The sequence below is a fragment of the Mugil cephalus genome, chromosome 21, assembly GCF_022458985.1.
Source record: "Mugil cephalus isolate CIBA_MC_2020 chromosome 21, CIBA_Mcephalus_1.1, whole genome shotgun sequence".
In the NCBI taxonomy this organism is placed as follows: domain Eukaryota; kingdom Metazoa; phylum Chordata; class Actinopteri; order Mugiliformes; family Mugilidae; genus Mugil; species Mugil cephalus.
In genome coordinates this window covers 20,810,160-20,821,188 of record NC_061790.1, presented here as the reverse complement: position 1 = coordinate 20,821,188, position 11,029 = coordinate 20,810,160, and positions in this window count along the sequence as shown.

Sequence of the window (11,029 nt, the reverse complement as noted above, 5' to 3'; positions counted from 1 at the left end):
GGGACAGATGTAGTTTATGGAGCTCCACAGGTCTGATACACAGCACTCCAGACCATGAAGACTGGGCTGGTTGATGAGGCCACGGCAGCAGATGTAGCTTAGAACTCCACAGGTCAGATATTCAACACATCAGACCAGAGACCCTCACAAGATGATGGAGGGGGAGGAGAGTGGAGGGGAGAGAATAAGACACAGTGGTTAGTAAATTATAAGAGATAGAAAATAAAATGATAAGATATTAGAGGACAGGAGCCAGAGAAGAAAGAGGAGAGGACATGTCCTCAGTGCATCGTCCCCCTGCAGCCTAGGCCTATAGCAGCATAACTAAGGGATGGTTAAGTCCAGCCCTACCTATAAGCTTTCTCAAAAAGGAAAGTCTTAAGCCTGACCTTAAACGTAGAGACTGTGTCTGCCTCCCGAACCCAAACTGGGAGCTGGTTCCATAGGAGAGGAGCCTGATAGCTGAAGGCTCTACCTCCCATTCTACTTTTAGAAACTCTAGGAACCACAAGTAGACCTGCACTTAGAGATCGTAGTGATCTGTTGGGACAGTATGGTACTATGAGGTCTTTCATATATGATGGAGCTAGGCATTTCAGGGCCTTGTATGTAAGGAGGAGGATTTTTAATTCAATTCTAGATTTTAAAGAGAGCCAATGAAGAGAAGCTAATACTGGAGGAATATGATCTCTCTTGCTAATTCCTGTCAGTGCTCTTGCTTCAGATTTTTGAATCAATTGGAGGCTTTTTAAAGAGCTACTTGGACAGCCAGACAGTAACGAGTTACAATAATCCAGCCTGGAAGACACAAATGCATGAACTAGTTTTTCCGCATCACTCTGAGAAAGGATGTTCCTAATTTTGATGATATTACGAAGGTGAAAGAAAGCAGTCCTGGTCACCTGCTTTAAAGAACATGGTCAAATATAACACCAAGGTTTTTCACAGTAGCACTTGAGGCCAAGGTAATGCCATCCAACAAAAGCAAGTGATTAGATAATGAATCTCTGACATGTTTAGAGCCAAATACAATAACTTCTGTTTTGTCTGAGTTTAAAAGTAGAGCCTTTATGTCTTTAAGGCATGCTTGGAGTTTAACCAGCTGATTAGTTTCATCTAGTTTCATGGATAAATATAGCTGGGTAGCAATGGAAGTTTATGCCGTGCTTTCTAATAATGTTGCCTAAGGGAAGCATGTATAATGTGAATAATAGTGGTCCTAGCACAGACCCCGAGGAACTCCATAGCTTACTTTGGTATATATAGAAGAATTGTTGTTTACATGGACAAACTCAAGTCTCTGTAGTAGAATACTGTGATCAATTGTGTCAAATGCAGCACTGAGATCTAGCAGGACAAGTATAGAGACAAGTCCATCGTCTGAAGCCATGAGATCATTGGTAACTTTAACCAGAGCCGTGTCTGTACTATGATGAGCTCTAAAACCCTATGGTGCAGACAAGATGCCGCTATCTCTCAAGTGGTTCTTCTACTGACTCGTTTACCTTTTTCTTCTGTGACCGACTTTCATGGATGTTTTTTGTTCCAGGGTCATACACCAGCGCAGTGGTTGCGAAGCATGCGCACACACATTAGTCCGTTGAAGTCAGTTTAAGTGTATACATGCCAGAGAAAATCGATCTCCAGTCGCATTATCTGGGTGTCTTAATCGGATAAAGAGGACTCTGATTTTTAGGAGTTACGTGTTTACATGCACTTAAGTTGTCCAGTTAAAGTTGGATTAAGGCAATAATTTTTTTCACGTCCATGTAAAAGTACCTAATGTCAGTCAGGACTATTTAGTTTTTGCAGTTGAAAACCTGACTGATAGTCTGTTGCATGTTGAAGTGATAGCCCTCAGGGTATTTCTAGGACGAGGTACATCGCTTGACCGTGTCCGTCCTTCTGCCACATGGTCGGAAGCCCAGTATCTGAGTGTTTCTGCCACATCAGCTAAGCACCTTAGCTCTGCAAGACAGTCTGCAGACCTCCACTGTCAGGTCCCTTCCATTGCAGACCTGCACGAGGTCTCCTCCACCATAGACATATATACATAAACGTATAAATATGTACATATTCCACTGTGTGGATTGGAAGTTGATTCAAAGCCTTTCAAAATAAAAGCTAGTATGCCAGAAGTGTGTATTTTTCATTTCCCGTGTGAATATACTTTATTTCGGCAGCTTTATTTTATGTATATAATGTAATGGATTTATGTGTGTATTCATGTGTTCAATTAAAGAAAAAAAATAGTACACATTTCCAGTTCAACAGGATAAGAGGGAAAACAAAAGTAAATATCAAGATAAAAACAAACAAAATATTATAAAACAAATACAAAGTAGAAAACGGGATGACCCGTGACAGAGGAGGACAATGCAGCTGTATATTTGGGAGGTGGCTCCCAAAGGTGGCAGGGGAGGTGGCTGTCATGGCACCTTGGCAAGCCTCCAAGTGTCTTGTCATGTCTGTCCTCAAACAAAAATTCTGAGGGAATGTGATTCTGAACATTTCCATATTTTTTTCTGAAATCATGTTTATATTTTCCCATTTCCCATTTTGATGATTGTTCTCTTTCTCTTTTGAAAGTGGGTGTCTAAAATGGTTTACATCGTAAACATTTTAGACCAATAAGACACAGAAAACTGGGGTGTCAGGTGTCCTTCACTACAACTTACTATTAATGTTCTTATTCTTCTATGAATAAATATTTATTGAACAATTCTTGTGGTAAAACCTTTACTTTACCTTCTATCTTACTTCTGGTATCAACAGCTCCTCTATCAGTGGTTTACTGAGGTTATACTGCCACCTATGGGTACTACCTTTGTAAGCACTTATCATTACGTCCCTCTTCCAAACATTTGAGTATAACATAAATCAAAACTCTTAAAGTACGTTCATTTCAGAAATCTCAACAGTCTTAACTAAGACAAAAGTCTTAACAAAATATATAAATTGTTTAGTCTTTTAGCTCTTTCTCTGTAACCAGTGTCTTAATGCAGTGTACATGAACATATTCTTTTACATACATAAAATATATTAATTTGCTACATTCTGTATTTTTCTTTAACTTCAACATAACAATAATCTCCCTGACCAAACCAAATGAGTCTCAACATACCAACAATGTGACACATTATAGCTCATCACATCAACACAGTTGAAGCATTCAATAACAAAGTATAGCATATCATGTTTTGCCAGTATTTATTTATTTGTTTTTTCTTTAATCAACTGTACCAGATGTTAACAGCTTTCCTTCACATTACAAACAAGTTGAACAGTTCATCCTTGTTCTGTGAGTCCTTCTGGAGGTTTCCTAGGTCTGGTAGACCTTCTCGGTGTCCCAGTCATTGGGTAAGATGGAAAAGGAGACTCACTGTGGAGCACTTCCAGTGTAGCACCGTCTTGTTGTTCAGATTCAGTCTCTCCAATTTGATTCTCGGCGTCCTGAGTCTTTAACAGACTCCTCCTGTTTCTCCTGAACACTTGTCCATTCTTTGTCTTAACAACAAATGATCTGAGTCCTACTTCACTAGGACTGTTGCTTTCTTGACCCAGAAATCAGGGCCCTCAAACCTCACGATATCCCTTTCCTGAAGAGGTTCCAGATATCTTGCTGTTTTGTCATAGTTAATTTTCTATCTTTGCTTGAGTCTCATCTGTTTGTTGGTCAGCTTCTTGTTTTCATTATCAGTGTCCTTTGGAATGTGTGGAAGTGTGGTGCGCAGCTTACGATGCATGAGTAGCCCAGCTGGGGATGCTCCACACTCCAAAGATGCAGTCTTACTGTCACTTGGCTTTTTCAACCGTCTCTTAACAATTTGGACCCCTATTTCAGCCTGTCCATTTGCCTGTGGATACAAGAGACTAGAGGTGATATGTTGAAACCCATATTACTTTGCAAACTTGCTGAATTCACCACAGTCATATTGAGGTCCATTGACACTGATGACACATTGTGGGTTTCCATGTCTTGCGAAAAACCCTTTCATGTGTGTGATGACAGACTGTGCTGATGTACTGTTGAGCTGTGCAACTTCTGGATAGTTAGAATAGCAGTCAATCACCAGAAGACAGTCCTTGCAGATGGAATAAATCAGTGCCCACCTTTTGCCATGGTGCAGTGGGTAGGTCTGCTATCAGCATCAGCTCTTTTGTTTGTTTGTAGTGATGTTTGAGATATGTTTGACATTTCTGACATTTGACATTTCTCAATATCTGTGTTTATATTTGGCCAATAAACTGCTTCTCTTGCTGTCCTCTTACATTTCTCCACACCCAGATGTCCCTAATGGATATGCTGAAGCATGTCCTGGCACATGGAGTGTGGGATAACAATCCTCTTTTGCCTCATCACCAGACCATTAGCTGTGCACAAATCTGCACACACTGAGTAGAACTGCAGGCAGACTCCTTTTGACCAACCATTTTGGATATGGTGAGACACTTTCTGCAGCAGACGATCTTTTGCAGTCTCCTGTACAATTTGCTGCAACATGATATTTGATGCTGGGAGTGAAGCAGTCATGAAGTTAATGTGCATTTCAGCATAATCAGTTGTAGAGCTGACTAGCATGTCACCGTTTGGTGCTGGTGCTCGTGATAAAGCATCTGCCAGCACGATGTATTTTCCTGGCGTGTAGATTAGCTCAAGGTCATAACGCTGTAATGCCATCATCACATGCTTTACCCTGGGTGACATGTCATTGAGGTTCTTTTTTATGATTGATATGAGTGGTTTGTGGGCAGTCTCTGCTGTAAAGGTCGGCAGTCCGTACACATAACTATGAAACTTTTCACATCCAAACACTAAGCCCAACGTCTCTATTTCTATTTGTGCATAGTGTTGTATTGTTTCTGTCATAGATCTCAATGCATATGCCATAAGTTGCCATTTGTCTCCATCCATTTGGAGCAGCACAGCTCCTAAGCCATCTTTGGAGGCATCAGTGGAGATCTTTGTTGGATTTGATGGATCAAAGTATGTGAGGACTGGTTCGGCGGTTAATGTTTCCTTAATTTTTTTTTTACACTCTTTCTCATGTCGAGCAGTCCACTCAAACACTGTGTTGTGCTGTAGCAACTCCCTGAGGAATGCTGTCTTGGAGGTAAGATTAGGAATAAATTTACTCAGGAAATTGATCATTCCCATGGCTTGCAGTACTCCTTTTTTGACAGTGGGGGCGGGCATGTCCAATATGGCTTGTACTTTTGATTGGTCAGGTTCCACTCCTTCACATGTGAGCTTGTCTCCCAAGAAAGTCATCTCTGTGACCCCAAAAAGGTTGGCTGTGTCTGTACTTCCTTCACCCCGTTGGTGGTCCAGTTTTTTTCCTTGTTTGAACGTGCTCATGTTGTCAGTGTTTATCCGATAGATCCTCTTAACCAGTCCTAGGTCCTTACACATTTTGTCTCCTAGGAGTGACTGATGTCCATTAGGCACAATGGTGGACATCAGGTTATGCTGTTTGCCTTTCGCTGTCACTTTAAGTCTGCATCCTCCTTTTGTCTTTATTGGCTGATTGTTGTAAGCCTTCAAATGTGTGACTTTTTCTGTGAAATTCCTAGGCTTCTCAGCCAGTGCCTTGAAATCATATTCACTGATCAAGTTGTAGTCACAGTTGGCTCTTGTGCCAGTTTTATATGTTACAGTTGTCCCATTGATTAACAGTGTAGCTGTCCATTTGTCATCTGTTATTGCATTTACAGACTGTCCTGTATTAGTTTCACAGACTGTGTGAAGTCATCTTCAAGGAGTGACACCATCTTGATGAAAAACGCTTCACTCAGATCGTCACTGTCATCAGTGTCTTCCTGCACTATGTGTACACCCTGTCCTTTCGTCTTAGAGACACATTTTTGCATAATGGTTTTGTCCTTTACATTTTGCATGTTTTTCCATAGGCAGGACATTGTCTCAATCTGTTTTTATCACCCCATCCCATGTAAGCAACAGATCTTTATCATTGTTTTTAATCTTGGTGTCATTGTTTTTTATTTTGATGTGCATAATCACCAGACTCCTGCCCAGCCATTAAAGCCTCAATATGTAACACTGTACACAACTATTGCAACTCCCTTTGCAAATCCAACCAACACCATGGCTATTTCATCCAGAGCACACCAGTCCCTTGCCATCCTTCCTGCTCTGCATTCCCAGAGCCTCACCAATTGTGATGATGCGTAAAAAGAATGAGACATACCGCCTGTGTATTGACCACAGGGCTCTGAATGACTGCACCATTAAGGACGCTTATCCACTACCTCGCATCCAAGATACATTGGACACTCTCTCTGCTGCCAAATGGTTCAGCACACTGGACTTTGCATCTGGCTACTGGCAAGTTGACATCCAGAGTAGTAAAGCAGAAGCTTTTTGCACCAGAAGTGGACTGTTTGAATGGAATGCCATTTTGCAATGCTCCGGCAACATTCCAGCACCTGATGGATCATTTCTTGGCCAGCCTGCAATGGGAGACCCGTTTGGTCTATCTGGATAACATTATAGTGCTGGGCAGAGATGTTTTGGAGATGCTGGAGCGGCTGGGCCAGGTTTTCAACAGATTCCATCACATCAATATCAAATTGAAACTCAGCAAATGCTGTCTCTTCCACTGCCAAGTAAATTACTTGGGCAACATTATCTTGGGGGAAGGCTGCCAAAAGCCCCTTATTTTAACCGATCATACCCTTAGAAATTGTCTTCATCACTGTTGATGAGCCACATGGCTCTGGAGCATCGTGATCTGCTCCAAATATCTTTTCTATTTTTTTCCTCAGGTTCAAACACCTGCAGTTACGTCAGTAGTTTTGGAATTTCCCTAGGCTCCCAGTTTCACAAAGTTACTCCCGTCCATTTTACACCCTTATCTTCTAGTCCACTCTTCAGCTCATTATTCTTTAAAATAACTTTACCAAGTGCGATAAGCACAACTATCTTCTACATACACACGTGCTCTTGTGAGGATCACAGTACATATACTTTTGATTCCACTGCTCTCCCTTTGTGTTCTAGTAGCATATGCCTGGTGAAGGCCCATCATATCAAACTTAATGTTGTAATCAAGTTAATGACATTATGATCGGACATATCATTGTAATTCAATCATAACCTTATAATCAAACATGATCAAACTAAAGGTATTATTATACGATATATCATCATAATCAATACGACCTTATAATCAAACATGAGGTCAAAGTCATTCAGCATGCATCTTATTCATTTATCTTCTTTTTAGCACATCACAGGCTTTAAAATGGAAAGGAGGGGGATTTAACCACAAGAGATCGACCCTGGAGCTGCGCTCCCCTGTGTTTCTGACCACGGTCGGGAAATAAAAACAGGAACGGTTAACAACTGCCTCAGCTTCTTGGTGCGCTGCTCCGTGAGCAGGCCCATTGAAAGTCAGTACATGTTGTCGTGTTAGCTCACTGGCTTGACATATTTTTATAGCACTGTCCAACATAAGTTCTGTTTCCCTCAATGGTTTCTCCCGGAGCTTCTCCTTATTAGTTTCAAACACTATCTGATCTCTTATCATAGAGTCTCTGAGATGACCAAATGAACTTTATAGGACTGAGCTTTTATCTTGACGTCGGTGAGAAAAGTCTCAAATGACTCACCCTGTAACTGTTGTTGCATTCATATTTTTGTTCATAAAAATTTTAGATTGTGTTTTCCTCCTATTAGATGTCATAATTGAGAATTCATACAAGTTACATTTATTCTTGCTCACAATTTTTTCTTTGTTAGCAGTATATTGTTTTGAAAGTGCCTGTAACAGGAAGTAAGCAGGAAGAATTGGGGTTGGTGACATTATGATGCTGGTTATATGGATTTCAGCTAAGAAAGAGAATGCTGAAGAATATTCCCTTAGTAGCATGCAGCCAACGAGGTATTGTTTGTTTGTCTATATGTGATAATATGAAATGTTTTTAATGTCATTAAAATGTTTGTTATTTCACATGCTCTGCGTGCTGTTTATGTTATGTTAATTTTCTGTTTTGTCATGAACATGTGTTTAGTTTTCACGATGGATTGAGGACAAGCATCAATAAACCTGTTGCGAGAACTTGTGCACTTGTAAGCGTGAACAAAAGATGTACCTCTCGTATTTTTCATTTTTCTTTGACAGGCAGTGACTGTCAAATTTCTTTAAGACCTCATCAAACTTGTCTTTGTCTTCAGGTTGAGCAAATCAAATGTACTTCTGTTGGTTCTGTGCCGGCAATGGTGAGCAGCATGGCAATTTTCCTCTCTTCTGCCCGTCAATCCACTCCGACAGCTGCAATATACAGCAGGAATTGCTGTTTGAAAGCTCTCCAACTTGCATCCACATTTCCAGTCAGTTTCAAAGGACCTGGTGGTTTTAATGCATCTGTTTTGTTGTGTCGTTTTGTTGTGTGTTTTGTTGTTTTCTTTAGCCGACTCCTGGTACCATGTAATGTTCTTATTCTTCTATGAATAAAACATCAGGGTGAACTTTATGCTAGCTTCAGCTGACTGTTTATTGAACAACTCTTGTGGTAAAACCTTTACTTCTTCTATCTTACTTCCATCATCAACATCTGCTCGATCAGTGGTCTACTGAGGTTATACTGCCACCTATTTGTTAATTTTAATGTTTATTTAACAGGGACAATACATACAGCATTGCCACAAATAAATGGAAAATGCGATGCATACAAGATGTCTAGCTTGAGCTAATTTGCAGTCCCTGTCCCCGGTCAGGCTGTTGACTGAATGCAAAATGCAATAGTACAAATACAGTGGATAACAAAGTGAATAAATAAAATAAATAAATAAACACAGCTACAGAATTTAGGTTAAACGATTACATAAGTTAAATTTAACATTATACATTAATAAAATGCTGTTTTGACAATCACTTAAGAGAAGTTAGTGATCGCATTTCTGCTGCTGCTTAAGCCAGTGTTTAGCTTTAACACTAAACCTCTTTAGTTCCGTTTGGGATTTGAGTTCTGAAGGTAAGGAGTTCCATCGGTGTGTACCTTGCACTGAGAGGGATGATTAGTCAAATGTTGTCCTGCATCTTTGAATTTTACAGTTTTACTTGGTTGTGCTCCTTGTTGTTGTCTTACAGTCGTCTGTCTTAAAAAAAATCTGAGCCATCACTTGTGGGGCCATTCCATCTACACACTTAAAAACAACTTTCAAAAAATGAGATTTTTTTTTATAAAAAAATTGGAAAAAGTCAACAGATTGTATTTCCAAATAATTTTGCATTGGTGCCATTTTTGTGGCTTCCGATCTAAATTTTTTAAAGCTTGTTTATGGAGTGAGAATAGATCTGGTAGCTGAGTCAGTGGCCTGGCCCCAGGCAGTGATGCAATAGGAAAGATTTGAAAGAACCTTGGCATGTAGACATAAATGAGCTGCCTTAAATAATAACATGACCTGATAAGTTTGAAACAGTTCAGACTCATTTTTACAGTTTTAGACAGCTTCTTTGTAGTCAAACTTAAGTTGAGGATCTATAGTTACACCTAAATATTTAAACTCGTTTACCACCTCAGTGTCTTTATTGTCAATAGTGATGTGAAATTTCTCTAGGGCTTTCTTTCTTATTCAGAAGCACATTGATAGTGTTTTTTTGTGATTAAGTGTTAAGTGATTCTTTTGTAACCATTCTTAAACTATCTGTGGCTTGACAGGGATTCTTTGCTGAAACATAAAACACCATGTCATCAGCATACATCTGACATTCTGTGTCCGTACAAATAGTAGGCAAATCATTTATGTATAAACAAAAAAGTATGGGACCTAAAACTGATCCCTGTGACCGACCAGTCTTAATGATCAGAGGAGATGTTTTCACATTCTGTAAGCGAACACACGGTTGTCATTATTCCAAATATGAGCTGAGCCAACTAACAGCAAGAGCAGAAAAATTAAATTCATGTCTTAATTTACTGATAAGTATCTCATGGCGTACAGTGTCAAAGGCTTTCTTTAAATCCAAAAATACTGCCCCAGCCACATTTCCATTATCAAGGGAAGCTTTTATTCTCTCAGTGATATGACACTGTATGAGCCATATTCATTTTGTATTATTTCATGTTATTTGGCTCCATGCCACTAGGGGGCTGTATTTGTTGTGTGGCTCAGCTGATTTTGGGTCAGCTGGATTAGGCATCGACTGTGCCTAGTATGTGCCTATGTGATTTTTCAGTTTGTTGTTTTTGCTTTATGTATGAGTTAAAGTTATTGCCGCTGTATGATATATGAAAGAAAATAAACCTGTGAGATAATCGTAAACTTAACTGAACTTTGCGTTTTGATATGTTTGGAGCGCACTGGGCGCACGTCTAAACCTAAATCCTCTGTATTAGCAACCAGTACTAGACTATGTTTAGGACTTACTTTAGTTTAGGTGGGATTGTACAAGACAATTATATTAAAATTCATTTTAGGTGACAAAACCACATTTAAAATTAAACATTCTAATCCATAAGTATCCATGTTAACTTGAATGCATTTAAAAATGTCCTTCATGTAAATTAACACTCCACCTCCTTTTCCTGACAGTCTGTCTTTGCGAAAGCAGGTGTATCCAGGCACATTAATCGTAGTTATTGGGGTGTGACTCAGCAACCAGGTTTCAGTCAAGGCCAAAAAGTCCAAATTGGAGTCTGTTAACAAATGCTGAATTTGATCTCTCTTTGGTATAATACTTTGTATGTTCAAAAGATCACCTATAATGCCCTTCAGTTTTTTCTTTGAGTCCCAGATCACCTTTGCATTGTTTACTCGTTGAAAATATTTCACACCTTTTTGCTGGAAAGCTGCTCTGCTGTAATCCATTTTTTCTTTAAATCTGTCCTGCTGCGGAGGGAGGTGTGATGGTACAGGTGCTTGAGTCTTGAGCAGAAGGGTTGGGTTTGAGTCCTTTTGTGGGGAGGAGCTCCTGCTCTGCTTGTTTTCCTGGGGGATAATTAGGCTCCCTGCAGTGATTGGGTCCAGCTGAGTAACTAAGTTGAAAGAACTCACTTGTACCTT